Source organism: Ranitomeya variabilis, chromosome 1 (genome assembly GCF_051348905.1).
Source record: "Ranitomeya variabilis isolate aRanVar5 chromosome 1, aRanVar5.hap1, whole genome shotgun sequence".
Classification (NCBI taxonomy): Eukaryota; Metazoa; Chordata; class Amphibia; order Anura; family Dendrobatidae; genus Ranitomeya; species Ranitomeya variabilis.
The window spans coordinates 315,163,796-315,174,438 of record NC_135232.1 but is presented as its reverse complement, the minus strand read 5'-3'; positions in this window follow the sequence as shown (position 1 = coordinate 315,174,438).

Sequence of the window (10,643 nt, the reverse complement as noted above, 5' to 3'; positions counted from 1 at the left end):
CTGACCTTAATCCGATTGAGATGCTGTGGCATGACCTTAAAAAGTCAGTTCATGCTCAGAAACCCTCCAATATGGCTGAATTACAGCAATTCTGAAAAGATGAGTGGGACAAAATTCCTCCAGAGCTTGTAAAAGACTCATTGTCAGTTATCTCAAACAATTGATTACAGTTATTGACCCAAACAGTTATTAGGTTTAGGAGGCAAACACTTTTTCACAAAGGGCCCTGTAGGTTTGGGTGTAATAATTATAGGGGATAACTCAGGAGACTCTTTGCGTGGAACAAGACAACTACAGGACACAGTTTTATAAGTGGTAAAGTCTATATTATCACACGGTGATTCAAACAGGTGCAGAGAGAAACTCAAGTCCACAACACTTGGTGCAAATATCAAATGCAGCTCAGCAGTCTATAGGAAACTTCAGAGGAAAATGCAATCACGCAGAAAGTCTATGAAGCACAATTATTCTTGAGGATACTTGACACGAATAAGTCCTTGCTTAGTCCACAACACAGATAGATATGCTTATAAGGCAGTTCAAATAATATCTTAGCTCAACCAGGGAGGTCTGGGTAATAGTCTCAGGTTCTTGCAGAGCAGAAACAGCTTACATGTCCAGCAAATGCAGATGGAAGCAAACACGAGCAGCAGATGAAGGAGGATTACTGGAAACCAATGTATGCAGCAGGAACTCAGAGCAGAGTAGCAGGATAACCCCACAGGTTCACAGGAGCAGGTATATAGCCAGGGAGTCACCAGAGGTCAGGAGCTGGATGCAAGGCAGAATACTGTTGCACAGACTGAAGGCTGGGGTGGAGTTTTATAGCAGGAAGACACAGTGCACATGAGACCAAAGACGCCATCTTGGAAAAGGGCAGTAATGCACAAAAAGGTAATAAAAAATGTTCAGAGTCCTGACATTGGGTTTCTTTTTCCCTTAGTAATAAAGACCTTCATTTAAAAACTGCATTTTGTGGTTACTTGTGTTATCATTGTCAAATACTTTAATTTGTTTGGTGATCTGAAACATTTACTGAAACAACTTTTTGTATATGCAGTCATGGCTGGAAGTGTTGGCACCCTTGCAATTGTTCCTGAAAAAGCCATATGTCTTTCAGAAAATGAGTGCAATTGCACATGTTTTGTTATATACAGTACAGACCAAAAGTTTGGACACATCTTCTCATTTAAAGATTTTTTGGTATTTTCATGACTATGAAAATTGTACATTCACACTGAAGGCATCAAAACTATGAATTAACACATGTGGAATTATATACTTAACAAAAAAGTGTGAAACAACTGAAATTATGTCTTATATTCTAGGTTCTTTAAAGTAGCCACCTTTTGCTTTGATGACTGCTTTGCACACTCTTGGCATTCTCTTGATGAGCTTCAAGAGGTAGTCACCGGGAATGGTCTTCCAACAATCTTGAAGGAGTTCCCAGAGATGCTTAGCACTTTTTGGCCCTTTTGCCTTCACTCTGCAGTCCAGCTCCCCCCAAACCATCTTAATTGGGTTCAGGTGTGGTGACTGTGGAGGCCAGCTCATAGAGCGTAGCACCCCATCACTCTCCTGCTTTGTCAAATAGCCCTTATACAGCCTGGAAATGTGTTTGGGGTCATTCTCCTGTTGAAAAATAAATGATGGTCCAACTAAACACAAACCGGATGGAATAGCATGCCACTGCAAGATACTGTGGTAGCCATGCTGGTTCAGTATGCCTTCAATTTTGAATAAATCCCCAACAGTGTCACCAGAAAAGCATCGTCACACCTCCTCCATGCTTCACGGTGGGATCCAGGCATGTAGAGTCCATCCATTCACCTTTTCTGCGTCGCACAAAGACACGGTGGTTGGAACCAAAGATCTCAAATTTGGACTCCTCAGACCAAAGCACAGATTTCCACTGGTCTAATGTCCATTCCTTGTGTTCTTTAGCCCAACCAAGTCTCTTCTGCTTGTTGCCTGTCCTTAGCAGTGGTTTCCTAGCAGCTATTTTACCATGAAGGCCTGCTGCTGAGACTGTTAAGTCTCCTCTTAACAGTTGTTGTAGAGATGTGTCTGCTGTGTGGCATTGACCTGGTCTCTAATCTGAGCTGCTGTTAACCTGCGATTTCTGAGGCTGGTGACTCAGATAAACTTATCCTCAGAAGCAGAGCTGACTCTTGGTCTTCCTTTCCTGGGGCGGTCCTCATGTGAGCCAGTTTCTTTGTAGCGCTTGATGGATTTTGCCACTGCATTTGGGGACACTTTAAAAGTTTTCCCAATTTTTCGGACTGACTGACCATCATTTCTTAAAGTAATGATGGCCACTCGTTTTTCTTTACTTAGCTGCTTTTTTCTTGCCATAATACAAATTCTAACAGTCTATTCAGTAGGACTATCAGCTGTGTATTCACCAGACTTCTGCACAACACAACTGATGGTCCCAACCCCATTTATAAGGCAAGAAATCCCACTTATTAAACCTGACAGGTCACACCTGTGAAGTGAAAAAAAATCCCGGTGACTACCTCTTGAAGCTCATGAAGAAAATGCCAAGAGTGTGCAAAGCAGTTATCAAAGCAAAAGGTGTCTATTTTGAAGAACCTAGAATATAAGACATAATTTCAGTTGTTTCACACTTTTTTGTTAAGTATATAATTCCACATGTGTTAATTCATAGTTTTGATGCCTTCAGTGTGAATGTACAATTTTCATAGTTATGAAAATACAGAAAAATGTTTAAATGAGAAGGTGTGTCCAAACTTTTGGTCTGTACTGTACATATTCATTTCCTTTTTTGTGTATTTGACCAACACAAAAAAAGAGAAATAAAGGCAAATTGGACATAGTTCCACATAAAAAACACAAAATGGGCCAAACAGAATTGTTGACACCCTCAACTTTAACATTTAGTTGCACACCCTTTGAAATAAATAACTGCAATTAATCGCTTCATATAACAATTAACAATCTTCTTGCATCTCTCAACTGGAATTATGGGCCACTCTTCTTTTGCAAACTGCAAACTTCTCCTAACAGCAATTTTAAGATCTCTCCAAAGGTGTTCAAAAGGATTTAGATCCGGACTCTTTGCTGGCCACTTCAGAACTCTTCAGTTCTTTGCTTCCATCCATTTTGTGGGTTCTTCTTGAATTATGTTTGGGGTTATTGTCATGACCTAGGACGCAAAACCGGCTTTCTGACACTGGGCACTACTAAGGGATTTTGGGTCGTAATTTTCAGGTTTCATGATTCCTTGCACACAGACAAGGCACTCAGTGCCAGGGGCAGCAACACCACCCCAAAACATCTTTGAACGTCCACCATATTAGACTGTAGGTACTATGTTCTTTTCTTTTTAGGCATCATTCAATTTTTGATAAAAAGTAGAGTGATGTGCTTTACAAAAAAGCTCCATCCTGGTTTCATCTGTCCACAAGACACTTACCCAGAAGGATTTTGGCTTACGTACATTTTGACAAACTACAGTCTAGCTTTTTTAGGTCTCCGTGTCAGCAGTGGGGTCCTTGTGGGTCTCCTACCATAGCGTTTCATTTCATTCAAATGTCGACGGAGAGTTTGCCCTGACAGAAATGCACCCTGATTCTGCAGGACAGCTTGAAATTCTTTCGAATTTGATTGGGGCTTCTTATCCATCATCCGGACTGTCCTGTGTTGCAACCTTTCATTAATTTTTCTCTGCCATCCACGTCCAGGGAGATTAGCTACAGCGCTATGGGTTGTAAACTTCTGGATTATGTTGCGTACCATGGACAAAGGAACATCAAGATCTATGGAGATGGACTTTTAACCTTGAGGTTGTTGATATTGTTCAACAATTTTGGTTCTCAAGTCCTCAGACAGTTCTTCTCTCCTCTATCTGTTCTCCGTGCTTTGTGTGGCACACAAAGACACAATATGCAAAGATTGAGTCAACTTCTCTCCTTTTTATTTGGTCTCAGGTGTGATTTTCTTATTGCCCACACCTGTTACTTGCCACAGGTGAGTTTGAACAAGCATCACATGCTTGAAACAAAGTGGTGTACCCAAAATTTTGAAATGGTGTCTTCAATTTTGTCAAGCGCATTTTTGGGGTTTTGTATGAATTTATTCCCAATTTGCCTTTTTTTCTCTCTCTTTATTTGTGTTATTCCAATATACACAAAGGAAATAAACATGTGTATAAGAAAAGATATGTAATTGCAATAATTTTCTTTGAGACATACTTCTACATACTACAATTTCGAAGGTGCCAACACTTTTGTCCATGAGTGTATATGTTTTTATATGTACCATGCGCACACACTTTTTTATGGAGAGGAGATGTATAACATTTGAATCTATTTTATTTTTTTATATATATATTTTTTTTTTTTTATTTGTAGAAAATGTAAAACTTGAAAGGGCTTTACTGCTTTTAGAAAACATTTTCCCTCAAATGCAGTTTGTTATAAAAAAAAAACCAAACAAACTGCGTTTTACCTATGGGTCCCGGGCTGAGTCTCCGCCGATCCACCCAGTGTTTGTTATTATCTGCCTTGCTGATGTCCTGTTGACAGCACTGCAGGCAATCAGTGAGCTTGCTATTTGGCAGTTTCGCTGTCAATGTGACCTCAGTGCTGCAGACAGTGGGAGCAACCGCTGAGACTCAGCTCTGGGCCAGGGGATGGTGAGGGTTTGGTTTTTTTTTAAAACAAAGTAAAGCTGGCAAACGGGTTTTATGATCGTAGAAACCCACTTAAAATTTATTTTTATTTATTATGCTTTGCTAATATAATGCCATCATATTCTGCAGCGCTTTACAGACATTATCATCGCTGTCCCCATTGGGGCTGACAATCTAAATTCCTTATCAGTATCTCTTTGGAAGGAAACCGGAGGAATCCCACGCAAACACAGGGAGAGCATACAAACTCCTTTGCAGATGTTGTCCTTGGTGGGATTTGAAGCCAGGACCCCGCTGCTGCAAAGCTTTATAATTTTTCATATTTCCCACTGTTGTACACTAGAGGGCGCCACTCTCATTCGCCTACATAGGCAATAGTACTGAAAACTAGCATTACGATTGCTGCACAGGTGGGCAGGAATTTCTCCGAGTAGTGTGACGTCACATCTCCCCTCCCTTTCTGGTTGTGTGCTGAAGGCGAGGGGAGGATAATGTTTAGAATTACATAGCTGGGCCATTTTGTTGATGACTGCACTATGATGCACACGTGCGGACAGCATATCACCTGCACTGTCGGTGGATTCTGGTGCAGCTCAGTGGAGCTTGTGAGCAGCCAGGTACATAGAAGGTGACAGGGGCAGCTGGAGTGTTTGATGTGGTTGGGCACTGTGCTCCCTTCTGTACACCGCCAGGGCCATTGTAGTGACTGTAAGCTGCCCTAACCTTTCAAGTAGAGTGCCACCTTGATTTATACATCGCCATGGTCCCTGTCAGCCCCTGTGTGCCTGGCTGCTCGTAAAGTTAGGCTGAGCAGTGCTGCTATACACCTCTGTGGCCATTCTCCTACAAACACGTTCACGCTGGCCAAGACCTGTAATACCGGAGGTTGTCAAAATTCACTCTGGTTACAGATCATGACAGCAGAGGGTGTGTGGAGCTCAGTGAATCGGGCAGGGCTTCAAATGCACAATGCCAGGCTCCCCCTACAGCTGGGAACTGCTCATGCCAGGCAGCGTGCCCAGGGCATCACTAATAAAGTCACAGAATAAGAGGTGGGATTGGAGACCGTCCCTACTCTCCATTATATGCCATATTTGCATTCTGTAAGTTGGGCATTGACTTGTTACACAGAAGCAAATACATATGGCATCCCGCACTGGTAAAATGTTAATAAAATAAACTGTTGTTATATTTTTTTTAAATGATTTAATCCTTAAATACATTTCATTAATGGAAAAAAAAAAGTGACACGTTCCCTTCAATGAGGGGAAGCAGGGTGGTAGTGTTAGGTACCATCTGTGTAGGAAGGCCTGATTTTGTTTTTTGGGAGTAGATAAGATTGTTTTAGCACTGAATGTCCTAATGGATAAAGCACCTTTCTATGCTGTATGTAGTGCCCCTCACATAGTAGGTATTCTGCTCTTACTGATATGTTGTAATGTTTGCACTGTTTGGACCGAGGATTGTGGGATCTTCATGCTTTGTAATACACTTTTTTTTTAGCTTTATGGCTATGTGCACATGTTGCGGATTTCCCATGAGTTTACAGTACCATGTAAACCTATGGAAAATAGAAAACGCTGTGCCCATGCTGCGGAAAAAAACGCACGCGGAAACGCAGCGGTTTACATTCCGCAGCATGTCACTTCTTTGTGCGGAATCCGCAGGTGTAAAACAGCAGGGGAATCCGCACAAAATCCGCAGGTAAAACGCACTGCCTTTTACCTGCGGATTTCTAAAATCTGCTGTGGAAAAATCCGCAGAAGTCCATTCTACCTGTGCACATAGTCAAAGGGAATCTGTCACCAAGTTTTTGCCTCCTAATCTGAGAGCAGGATAAGGTGGAGACTGAGACCCTGATTCCAGTGATGTGTCATTGACTGCGCTACTTTTTGTAGTTTTGCTAAAGTTTTATCATGAGTAGATTATCACTAGGGGACTAGTTATCCTGCTCCTATGTAGTCCTCCATATCCAATCAGTGTTGTGGGCGGGACTATACAGAGCTCTGCATTCAGAGACCAGCTAGATCTGCAGCTGGTAAAACAGTGATTTTATCAAAATTGCTACAAGCAGCCCAGTAAGAGACACATCACTGGTATAATGGTCTCTTTCCCATAATGCTTCTCTCAGATAGGGTAGCAAAAATCTGGTGACATATTCCCTTTAATCATGTACAGTCACAATTAGCGTGCTGCTCTGCACTGGTCCGTGGCTATTGGGGGATTACCTGGCTGATACAATCGCACTAGATGAAGAGACATAATACTTATCTCCTATCTTTTGTTGCCTGTGAAATGTTCCTTTAAATGAAATTCGGATCCTCATACCTTTTAAGACAGAATCTTTATCAAAACAGCATCCAGTTAGTGCATCCAGTTTGATTTTATGTGAGAAAGTATACCAACCCCTATTGACATATTCTAAATTTATTGGCAAATATTGTACATCAGTGTTTCTAGCCTTTTAATAAGACGCCTGTTTTATCAGGAGATCACCATTAAATGACTAGTAAATCTGCTGCCTTGTAGTCCTCCCTATTCATGAGCTCTGTATAACCCGCCCCCAGCACTGATTGGCAGCTTTCTGCCCATGTACAGTACACAGAAAGCTGCCAATCAGTGGTGGGGGCAAGCTAATGCAGAGCTCAGCATTCAGAGAACTGCTAGACCTGCTGCAGATAAAGCAGTGATTTTATCCAAACTACAGCAAGAAACTCTCAGTAACTGACACATCACTAGAATCAGGGTCTCTGCCCCTATATTGTACTACTTTCAAATAGGGTAGCAAAAACCTGGTGACAGATTGCATTTAACCTATACTATTACAACAAAATGTACTGTATACAAAATGAATACTGGAACTGATTCAACACTAGGAAAAAAATATGAAGACACTTAATGATTAGTTACCCGTAGTATAGACTACAGCACAAAAAAGGTTGGTTCCAAAAGTATTTACATAGCACAGTAGTCAACGACTGTAATTGTGTTTTGTTTTGTATAGCAAGCATAATAAAATGCGATATGGTCAGTGAAAATTACAATCTAAAATGTAATTATGTGGTAGTGTCAGGAATTCAACTTCTCTACATGATCGTTCTCCTGCGTGTGTCATAAACCAGAGCTGCCCAAGTATTGTATACAGCAGTCTACATCTGTGTTCCATCTTCTGAGATGCCATACGCTGGATCCGGCGCCGCACTGTTCCATACATGCAGTTCCTGATTTCCGTTCTAGAATAAATGTCACAGTTTCTCCTGAAAGTCTTTTCTTTCAACACCCATATTTGTGTATTCCTTCTTTCCAATTTATTTTCTTTTAATAAATGTCTCTTTTCTCAGTCTACCAAGAACAGTTTGGATTTTACTTTCTGTTTTTTAGATTTTTCTTCTGCCGTATAGTCTTTTATGATACTTTTGCTGCCCCTTTTAGCTTGTGCTCTCTGCAGTTTGTTGAGCCTCCTTCTCTTTGGCTTAGCATTGTTTGCCAATGATGGGGAGAGAGTTGTATGATTGTGTGTATGTGAGCTGAGGTCTGCTCTTTGTCCAGGTTTGTGCAGTCTAGGGGCAGATGTGTGACTGTCTTCTGAATTGCTGTAGTTGAAGATCTCTGGTTTGTGAAGCTCGGCTATCGGTACCATGCCCTTGGTTTTACAACTGAAAAACAGATAATTGAAGGAAAATACATTACAACATCACACTGAATATTCCTCAAGCTTGGTCACTCTAGGAGCAGAGTATTGTTTTGATGGATGAGACTGAGCTCTTACAAGTTCTGGACAAGCCAGAAATGAGGAACCACTCACCCTCCCCACCAGCGCCACTCCACACACTGTTCTTCCTGTCGCAGGCTGAAACAGGGCATTTTCAGGATGTTGAAGAACATTGTTGAGTCCTCATCCGTCCCTGGCTTTCTGATGTAGAGAGATCCAAGTAATAACACACAGCACAAGAGATGTGTATTCATATGCAGGGATCGCCCAGGAGCTCGCCTCTGACTCACTGGGCTCACCCCTCCTGTTTATATAGGAATGAGATAAGCATTTACAGACATGCGTACAAGGGCTCATATTCTCTAACAAAGAGTATCTATTCTACTGATAACGTTCACTTCTGGAATGCAGGTTACAATATGGCAAAGGAATGCGTCCATAAAAGGAAATGTCTACCTTGCTCAAGTTTCTTCATATACGTCTCTGAGTAGAGGAAGACAAAATGGATTCTTCAATCTGATCTCTACAATTCCCCCCTTTGACATATTCCTTTTATAATCTATCACAAATCCCCCTTTAACATATCCATATTTTAGATTACCACAGGGCCAAAGACAAAGCCTTTATTTTTGGTATTACACATGTACACGCTTGTATTCAATAAGAGAATCAAATCTACTATCAATTCTTCCGTTTAACTCTCACAACCTTTTCTTTGTTCTGCAATAAGTATACTAAAATATAAAAACAAAAATTAGTACAGTAATATTAATTAGAATCACTAGAGGATAACATAAGAATGAAGAAAATTTATACTCTTGCATCTATTACACAAAATTTATCTGTGCATACTGAGATACCCTTGAGCACAATCTGGAATAGTACGTATATGACTACAATAATCATAACTATATGTATTATGCTCTGCATGATCCCAGCAACCCACCCACCAATCCCTCTGAACCAGTTGGCTGGGTTAAGAAAAGAAAAAGTATCAGACCACCAGCTATCCTTATTCTGGTCATTGTCTTTATCATACTGATCTCTGAGTCGTTGTATGTCCTTTAATTTAAATGTCATGTACTAATTTTCTATGATGTTGCACGAATCTATTATTCAAAGGGGTTAAAGAATTTAGTCTATCCCATGCCTCCGTTGAGGTTAATACTATTAACATCAATGTTATGAGTTTTATACTGCTCTTTTGCAATGGCTTGCATGTATCCATGATGCCTTTCCTTCAAGCTTGACTGATGTAGGTGTTGTCAACAGGACTTGGAAGGGTCCGTCAAATCTTGGTTCAAGAGCCTTTCTGGTGTGTCTTTTTACATAGACTTGATCACCTGGTTCCAACTTGTGACTTCCTTCAGTGTTGTCAGGATCTGGAAGAGAAGCAAAAACTTGTGCATGCACCTTAGTTAATTGTTTCTGAAGATTTTGCACATAAGAAGTCAATGACTCAATATTTAACACAAGTTGTTGTGGAAAATAACATCCTAAATTGGCAGTCCTGCCAAACAAAATTTCATATGGAGACAGTTTAGTCTTACCCCTTGGGGTATTGCGTATTGAGTAAAGGGCCAGTGGAAGGCATTCTGTCCAAGGCTTTCCTGTTTCAGCCATGGCTTTCTGTATTTTTAATTTTAAAGTTCCATTCATGCGTTCCACCTTACCAGAACTTTGAGGATGGTACGGAGTGTGTAACTGACTTTCAACACCCAACATTTTCAGTACATTTTGAAATATTTCTCCAGTGAAATGAGTACCCCTATCTGACTCGATCACTTCAGGGAGACCGTAACGGGGTATCAGTTCGGCAACTAGCTTTACAGCAGTGTTTTTAGCTGAAGCCTTCCGAACTGGATAGGCCTCTGGCCACCCCGAGAACATGTCCACACATACCAACACATACTCATACCCATTACTTTTTGGCAGCTGGATAAAGTCTATTTGTAATCGCTGAAACGGATAGAGAGGTCGGACGTGGTGCTTCATAGGGGTCTTTGTTGTCTGTCCGGGATTATGTGCCAGGCATATAGCGCATGTTGCACAATAGTCTCTTGCGTAGTTGCCAAAACCTGGAGCCAACCAGACTTGCTTTGCCAGTAGTGTCATTGCATTTGCAGACACATGAGTAGGGTGGTGCAGTCCACCAACTACAATCGGGTACCAGGCTCTAGGTAGACATATTAGTCCATCTTTCTTTCAAATTCCTGCTTGTTCTTCTGCCCCTTCCTTTTTCCACCTGTCCCTCTCCTCTTCTCCTGCATCTTC